A 9841-nucleotide genomic window follows, 5' to 3' on the forward strand; every position below is an offset into this window, starting at 1 on the left:
GATGCTGGGACCACAAGTGTGTGCCACCATGCCCAGCTAATTTTTTTTTTTTTGGTAGAAACGGGATCTCACAATGTTTCCAGGGCTTATTTTGAACTACTGGGCTCAAGTGATCTGCCCACCTTGGGCTCCCAAAGTTCTGGAATTACAAGCGTGAGCAACCACACCCAGCCATAAAATATATTTATATACAATAAAGAGTATTATTCAGCCTTTAAAAAGAAGGAAATTCTGCCATTTGCAGCATCATGGATGAACCTGGAGGATATTATGCTAAGCCAGGCACAGAAAGACAAATACTACCTGATCTCAAATGTCAATCTTAAATAATGAGATTCAGAAAATATGGTTGAGTATAGCATTTATTCCATTTCAAAGCTTGGGAATGACCACGCAGAAAACACAGACTTCAAAGAATGGGTCAGCATTCCTAAGTGAGGAAGTGAAGGTTTCACTTACACAGACAACATCTTCTATTCAAGATGAGTATGTATGTTATAATAATCTGTACAATTTGCTACATTCCAAAGAATATTGCTTTAGCATTCCATAAGACTCCCATAAGGAGGAGTAATGGTCTCTAGGGAGTTTCTCTCTGGTGCCATTTGGGCTTTCCTAATCATTTATAGGACAGGAATGAGGAAGAGATTTAATCTATAAATGGAGAAGCAGAAGTTGCAGCAACCTATCATGTGACTCAGGCCACATATCCACATTCCTCTTGATACTGGTGGGCTGGAGGAGGTCCCCAAGTGCTGATGGGACCTCAACTCAGCAGGTGTCCAAGCTCTTGACACCATCCAGAAAAAGCATTCAAGGATGAGTCAGAAAATGGTGATAGTATCAGGAGTTATTGCAAAGGGAAAAGTATACACTCAAGAAAAGGGAGCATAGGCAGGCTTACTCAAGAGTCTTGTGATGGAGTCTGGGGTTTCCACTTTTGTGGGTTTCTTTGATCAAGGGGTGGAATATTTATGAAGATTCCTGGAAAAAGGTGGAGATTTCTGGAAACTGTGGTGCCATTCATTTTTACACCAAATATGGGAGTTCCTAGAACTGTCACGGTGCTGGTGGGTGTGTGATTGAATATGTTAATGAGCATATAATGAGATCCTAGGAGAAACTCAGGCTAAATCCAGTGCCATGTTGGGTCCAGTCGGTTTTAGCCAGCTTGGCCCACACCCTGGTTTTCAGGGTCTTATCAGCCCCTAGCTTCTGCAGCTGTTTCAACAGTTTCCTTTTGCTAGTCATGTGAAACTGCTGCCTGGAATTTTCTGTTCTCCAGCAACCATCCTGTATTATTCCTGTCTCACTCTCAAGGCTCAAAATAATGTAAAGTTCCAACAGCTTTAAATCTGAATTATTATAAGTATGAATTATTTAATTTCACACATGTGTAGAATCTAAAAAAACTCAAACTCATAGAAACTGAGTAAAAAGTGACTTTCTGAAGTTGAGGGGTAGGGGAAATGGAGAAATGTTGGTCAAAGGGTACAAACTTTCAGTTACAAGATGAATAAATTCTAGAGACCTAATGTACAGCATAGAGATGATAGTTAATAATATATCACATATTTGAAATTTGCTAAGAGAGTAGATCTTACTCTCAACACACACAGAGTAACTATGTGAGGTGATGAATATGTTAATTAGCTTGATTGTGGTCATCAATTCACAATGTATATGTATATCAAAACATCACCTTAAACATATACAATTGTCATTTATACCTCAATAAAGCTAGAAAACAAAGAAAATACATTGCATTTGGAAAACAGAATGAATTCCCTACAATAATAACCAAACTGTGATTTCCTTACTGTTTGAGAATTCAAACCAATTTAAAACATAATCTATGATAAAATAATTTCTATTACACAAGCCACACAGTATTTGAATGCAAGCAATTCGATCTTCCAGTGTAGTAGAGCAGTTTCCACTGCTACCCAGATTTCTCATGCAGTGTTAGAAGCTGGTAGGATTAAGTTCAGATTTGAGCTGACAAAAAAGCTGGAAGCATGCTGGCTCGTTACGAAATTAGCATAACACTTCTCCAGTTAGAGTCTAAAAGGGTAGGAAGAAGCTTTCTCCCTTGGCTCATCCTCACCACTCATTAGTGCATGGTACAGAGGACAAAGAGGTAGGACAGGGATCAAGAATCAAGGCTCACCTGCAGGAGAGGTCTGTGTGCCTCAGAAAAAAAGTTGTTCTCCAGACCTGTACCAAGTGGCAGCCTGGGCTTGCCATGGTGCCTGCGGACTAGCATAGGTTCCAAGCTGTGGCCCATTATTGGGAAGCTGCAAACTTATCTTTGCAAGAAGACCAGGAGAAACCTGAAGCTTTCATCAGCTGCTAGCCTCTAAGTTTTAACAATGCCTCCCAGAGCCCATCTGATCCTCCCTGCAGCCTCTACTCAATCACCAGGAAAAAGGATGCCCGTAAAAGAGCCACAATTAAATATCAGAATTCAGCACACCCTTCTTTCCTTATTATCAGCACATTTCTAGACTCACTCTGCTGCTTTCACTGGCAACCCAGAGATCTCACTGTTCTTGCATTGACACACAGGATTATATAAGGGCACACTGGTCACCAAATTCATTCATATAGAGAAAGGGCAGCCTAAAGCTTACAAAGTACTTGAGCCTTGGAGCAGCAGTCAATGGCCCTATGTTGTCAGAGATGATCTGACACTTCCCACATGCCCAGAAATGGGACAATGTCAGTGGCTCTTCTTTCTCCATTCCCGCTCTTAACTCCTCTCCTACCCCTGACAATCACTCTAGTGGATTTATTATTTAGCCTCTGAATTTACATTCAATGTGTCTATTTAGTTGTCATGTGCCATGAAAAACAGGGAGTTGTTTTGTGTGTGTTTTTAGATTGTATTCATGCTGTTATGCCATTAAGCATTTTTCTATTTTTCATGCTACCTCATATTTTGAAATCTATCCATGTTTCCCTATGTAAACCTGTTCCATTATTGTCGATGGAATATACCACATTTTTACACATTCCCCTCATAATCTTCAACCCTTACTTTCCACAAATCATCCTGCTATGAATATAACCTTTGGCAACCTGAACTCATGATGTTGGCTTGGTGCCTAGCTTTGAAATCAGCCTTAGCATAGAATCATATTCAGAGGAGCATTATCTTGACACACTACAGTAATTGAAAAGCTATTTAAATAGCTTTAAATACATTCCTTTCTTTATTTCTCCTCTAAACCTTCACTCAAATCCTGCCTTTAGAAATGGCCTTTTGCACTGGGGTGCTCTCCCTTTGTGGGGTCATTCTCTACTCCCTCTGTTGCCTCTCTGTTCCTAATAGAAGAGTCTCCACTCATATCCGTGCTAACACCATCATAACCAAGAATCAGGTAGATAGAGGAACAGAAGAGGTATAGGCTGACATTTCTCCCTAGCAGCTTCCCCTCCAACCCCAAGACTCTCTATTAGCTTTCTCTGTCATAAATGACATTCCTGACCAGGGAATTTTGCTATTTACTTTTACTGTGCTCTCTTTTGTTCATTCTTAAACATCTTGAAAAAGTTGTTTTAAGAATGACATGACCATTGGTAATATGCATTAATTTATTCCTGGTGATTTTAAGTGAATTGGATGCATGCCCACTTGACGTATCCAATAAGATAATGCATCCTCTTCACCAGGAGCCTAGAGCTCTCCAATCAACACTTACGTCTCTAATATCTGCGCCCTGCCTCCTGTGGCACTGCCAGGCCTCCTGACTCTCCTCTGAAAACAGAGCACAACAATTGCTACTTTCCAACATACACTATAATGTATGTATTTATCAAGTTTAATTCAGTCTGCCAGCCCTTTGCTTCTGAAAAGCAAGCATTTGTCTGCTTCTTTTGGGTTCTCTAGTGTATCCCAAACACCAGGAACAGTGTCTGCCTAGCATTAGGTACAAATATTTGCACCTAGCATACAGGAATGAATGAATATGAATGAGTGGGCAAGTGAGCAATCTGCACAGGTGCTTCCTGGCCTTTCTATGGGTCTTACCCTGGGGCACTTGGACAAAATCCACAGAAAGTTCTTCTCTGGGAACACCAGCCTCTACCTCCCTCAATCCTCCTCCAGGTGGCAGTTTAAGCAATCGCCTCAGCTCCTGCAACCAATGGGTCTCTTTCTGCCAAAGCCATTCCTCGCTGTAGGGAAGTCCTCCTGAGCAGAGTTTGTTTGCAAGCCACCTGCCTTCCGTGGGGCTATGTCTGATCCATGAGAAATATACCCCCCTGAATGCCTTTGGTGGAGGCACAGCGTGCTTTCAGTGCAGCCTTTCCTGGCTCTGCTGCTGGGCAGGTGGCTCTAGCCAGTTTTTTGACCTAACTCTTCCGGGCAGGTAACACACCGGCTCCCTCTGTCACCAGGCTGCAAGTGCCAAGTCCCTTTGGGCCTTTCTCAGGAGGCCTTAGTGGAAGAAAGCATATCCTCCTCTCTCCCATGGAAGAGGCAGTGCGAATGATACTGAACTCTAACAAATATCTCCAAAAGTATATCACCTGGCCTCCTCAGCCTCCCCTCTTTTTTATCTTCAAGATGTCACCAAAAATCTTCAGACATTTCCTTTTGCACATCTTATACATTTGCAACACGTTTATACTAAAAAATTATTTATGGTCTGTCTGAAATTCAAATTTAACTGGGCATGCTCTATTTTCTCTGGCAACATTATGTACAGCTGGCATAGTCCTCATGTTGAAATAAGGTCTCCTTGCCACCTATTGTTTTTTTACTTTGGTTTGTGGGCCTCAGAAGAAGAAAGTCCCATTTAAATATTGTAATGATGCCAAATAAATCCATCTACAGGACAACATACGAAACCAGATAGCACTTAACCCATATTATTTATCTCATCTATATTATTCTTTGCTCCCTACTCTCACTGTATATCCATACAACCAGACTGTTCTCTTCATTTTTGTATTTTCATCTAGTAGAAAAGATTCATCAAGGTGTAATTTGTCCAAAGTTCAAACCTTTAGGAAAAGCCATATTGGAACTTTTTAGATGATGAAGGCAGGCATTGCTAATGCTGGACTTCAGAATCTCTCGGGCAATTTTTTTTCATGAAGAATTTCTTGCCCAGATATTCAGAGCAGACTGAAGCCCTTTTGCCCTTGTGAAGTGCCCTGGCCTGGTCTGTAGGTATTCCTTGAAGAACTTTCTGTGCAGTGATCACTACTCCACAGCAAGGAATGAAACTGTGGCTTGTTGAATAAATGGATCAGCTTCAAGTGATTGCTGGCCACTTCAATGCCTCATTAAAAAACCTCTGAAGAGACACAAAGATGAAAACACCTGTGAAAACTAGCACAACAAGCTTGTTGTCAAAATCTAGGAGAATCTGGCTTTAATGCCCCTAGTACCAGACTCATAAGTGCCATGCTGCAATGAGGGACCCATTGTGCTTTGTTTCTAAAGGAAAAAACAAAACACAAATTACACCTGAAAGAAGAGAGAAGAACTCTTTGTTTCACCTCCACTATATATGATATTTAGCTGAAAAACACAGGAACTGTACCAACCAGAAAATTAGCCAACTAGTCCTTCACTAAGCCATGTTTTTTAGGACAACCAGATGGTAATTTCTCATTTCACTCACCCCCACCTCAACCCTATCTACATCCAGAGACTGCAACTCTTCAGAAAACACCTGAGCAAGACTTAGGTTGTGGGCTACCAGCATAGTAGTCTCCATAAATAAAGCACTATGGGTCTGGGAGGAGATAGAAATAGAAGCAGTAAAAACCAGGGCTAGAGTTTTCCATGTAGTCCATCTGTTCCATGTACTAGTGAGCCGGCAGTGGACGTAGGAGTGGATCCCATTTCTGTCTGAGAGAGCAGAAGTCGACAGGAAATGTGTGAGGCGCTGGGCTCACCAACCTACCCGCCATCTGCGACTCCGGCAGAAATTCAGCCGCTACAGAAGCGGTCAGAGCAGAGGGGCGGGGCCCCCTCCCACCTGCTTCCCACCTGGGGATAGGGCTTCCCAAAAGTCAGGAAGATTAAGGGAGAGGAAACACCTTCTGGAAGACTCAGGAATTTTTTTTTTTAAAAAAGAAGACACCTCTAGAAATTTTTACTCAGAGAAACCAAAGAAAAAAACAGTGTAAGTTGCTTGTATGTCAATAGATGATGAGATGAAGTAGAAAAATGTCAGTGAGAAAATAGATCTAAAAGGAATAAGATGAGAAGAAAGTAGGGTTTTTGTGAAGTAAGAAATTCTGTAAGGAAAAAAAATTCAAAAAAGCAGAATTAAGCCCTCATTTAAGGCAGAAATAGCAGAATTGGCACTGGCAGACTGAGTAAGTAATGTGGAGGACAAACTTGAGAATTCATTATAGAATAAAGAGGAAAAAGACAAAGATGGAAATGGCGAGAGAAAAAAGTGACAGATAGAGAAATTCAAAACAAAGATCTAATCGAAGATCTAAATGATGTTCTGCCCGCACATATTGGTGGGCCAATTAATCAAACTAATGGATCAAATTTAAATGGGAAGGGGATATATTGAAAGAAGATATTTGTAAGAGGCCTGAAATTTACAAGAGATTACCACCTGGAACAGCAAGGAATCCCTCCAAACCAGCAAGGGTAAATGGATAGATAGATGATGATAGATAGATAGATAGACAGATAGATAGATAGACAGACAGACAAATAACCTAACTAGAAAATGGGCAAAGGCTCTGCAGGTTGAATTCACAAAAAGGGAAACCCAAATGTCTAATAAACACATGAAAATATTATCAGTTCCACTGGAAATCACAGAAATTTAATTCAAAGCAAGACATTCCTCTTCACCCATCCAAATGGTAAAAATAGAAAAGTTAGATTACTATATATATATAAAGGGTGGGATTATAGATGTCTTTGTGGAGTACAATCTGGCAGTGAATAAAAGTGTGATCCCCCTTTCCTCATGCAAATCAGAAGAGAAGGTGAAGAAGGAGAAAGAAGCAGGGAGAGAAGGGCCCAGGAAGGTACAAAGGAAGGCATCGGAAAAAAGATAAATGATGGCTGATCTGGAAAAAGAAAGTAAAATAATGAACAGAAATAATAGAAATAAACCAAAACTAATTTTATTGCCTTCTTACTTTTCTGTAATTTCCATTTTTAATAATCTATTTTATAATATATATTATGCATGAATTTTGTAATGTATCATACATAAATATCATTTAAGAAGTTATTTTTAAGCAGCCATTATCCCACCACCCAAGGTTTACAACTACTATTAACATTTGGTGTATTTCTTTTGGAACATTTTCTATGCATAAGCACTTTCTCAAATCATTTAATAGTCTTCAGAAAATGATTTTTTTTTTTTTTTTTTTGAGATGGAGTCTGGCTCTGTCGCCTCGTGGCTGGAGTGCAGTGGTACGATCTCGGCTCACTGTAAGCTCTGCCTCCCAGGTTCAGGCCATTCTCCTACCTCAGCCTCCCGAGTAGCTGGGACTACAGGAGCCCGCCACCTCGCCCGGCTAATTTTTTGTATTTTTAGTAGAGACGGGGTTTCACTGAGTTAGCCAGGATGGTCTCGATCTCCTGACCTCATGATCCACCCGCCTCGGCTTCCCAAAGTGCTGGGATTACAGGCGTGAGCCACCGCGCCCAGCCGAATTCATCATTTTTAAAGATTGGGCACCATTACCTTAATTGAACATACCATAATAATTTCTAATTTTTCCCCATTATAGAAAAGGTGTTCTATTTCCAAATTTTAAAATTACTAAACAATTCTTACATAAATTTTGATAACATTTCCGATTACATTTTTGCCACGCATTCATAAATGTGGAATGACTGTATTTAAACACTCTTAAGATTCTTTATTTCCTATCATCCCATTGCCTTCAAGAACAATTATACAAGTTTAATACTTACTCCTACGGTGTGAAATCTCCATATAACATTGCCAATCTTATTTTTTAAAGTGTATGCCAATTTAATAAGTGAAATATCATAACATTGTTTGAATTGGCCTTTATTTATTAGTAATAAGTTTCTAAATTTCACATTTATAAGCCATCTGTTGCTCCTGACCTTAGAAAAGTCCACCAAATCTGGGCTTAAGTATCATCTTCTCCTGGGGCTCTGACCATTCCACTCAAGAGTCGCCATCTGCAGCCTTACCTCACCTGCCCCAGCACTCCCAATGCCCTTGTCCTGGGGCTGCTTTTTACTTTGCCATAGTAATCACCACCTTCTTATATGCTTCCTAATTTATGTATTTGTTGTTTCTCTTTGGTATTTTCTGTGCGTCCACCTCTTCCTTCCATTTGGTAATCCTCCCAAGAGCAAAGATTGATATGTTTTGCTCATTGACGTATCTCAAGATTCTATTATAGAAGAGGGTCTGGCCCATGGTTAGACTCTCAGTAAATATTTTTCTTTTATTTTTGCTTTAATGAATATTACATATTTCTTAAGTATCTAGTTCTTTATTAGGTAAATGGGTTAAAAAAAAAAACTGTGGCACATCCATACAATGGATTATCCAGCAAAAGAAATAAGCTATCGAGCCATGAGAAAACATGGATGAATATTAAATAGGTATTGCTAAGTGAAGAAAGGCAATCTGAAAAGGCTACACAATATAAAATTCCAACTATATGGCATTCCAGGAAAGCCAAAACTATAGGGTCAGTTCAAAGATAAGTGGTTGCCAGAGGCTTGAAGGGGTGGAATGGAGGGATGAATAGGTGAAACACAAAGGATTTTTAGGGCACTGAAACTGCTCTGTAGGATGCTGTAAAGGTGGTTACATTATGCATTTGTCAAAACCCATGTAACCATATACCCCAAAGAGTGAACACAAAACGTGAACTATAGACTTTAGTTAATAATAATGCATCAAGATTGGTTCATCAATAACAAACTTATCATACCAATGCAAGATATTAATAATAGGGAAAACTGTGGGAGGAAAAGAGGGTATATGGGAATTATCTGCACTTTCTGTGCAATTTTTTTGTAAACCTAAAATTGCTCTAAAAACAAAGTCTATTAGTGTAAAAGCAAAATATCTACATTGCTCTTAATTCTCCTATGTTTTGCTTCTTTAACGTTTAAAATTTTAATCTACATGGAAATTGTATACAGCATGAAATGAGACACAAAACTTAATTTTAAAAAATTGTTACCCAATTTCTGCAGTAGCATGTCCCATTCTTGCATTTATGTGAGATTCTACCTTTATTTTACCTTATGTCTTTAGGCATAACAATGCCATTAATATCTCTTGAGTTATTCTTGCATATATAGTGTAGTTTCAAGAATTTTGGCTTTAATATTTAAATAATTGACATTGCTGTTTCCTCAAATTGCTCTTCTTTATTGCTTTTTCTTGGCTGCTTTCATCCATTTATCTTCCAGCCAAACCTAAGAAATACTTAAGTTCCAAGCTGAGATTTTGAATATCATTGTGTTCAATCAATATCGTCATATAGCCAACTACAGTATTGAATAGTCTCATTCAGAAATATAATCTCTCTAATTTATAGATCTTTCATGTTTTTGTTTGTTTGTTTTTCAGAAGCAGGGTCTGGCTCCGTCACCCAGACTGAAGTGCAGTGGTACAGTCATGGTTCATTGCAGCCTCGAACCCCTGAGCTCAGGAAATCCTCCCACCTCAGCCACCAGAGTGGCTGGGAGTACAGGTGTGTGCTATCACACTTGGCTCATTTATTTTTTGTAGAGATGGAGCCTTGCTATGTTGCCCAAGCTGGTCTCAAACTCCTGGCCTCAAGTGATCCTCTCACCTTGGCTCCCTAAAGTGCTGGGATTACAGGCACTTGAGCTACA

Source organism: Pongo pygmaeus, chromosome 6, assembly GCF_028885625.2.
Source record: "Pongo pygmaeus isolate AG05252 chromosome 6, NHGRI_mPonPyg2-v2.0_pri, whole genome shotgun sequence".
In the NCBI taxonomy this organism is placed as follows: domain Eukaryota; kingdom Metazoa; phylum Chordata; class Mammalia; order Primates; family Hominidae; genus Pongo; species Pongo pygmaeus.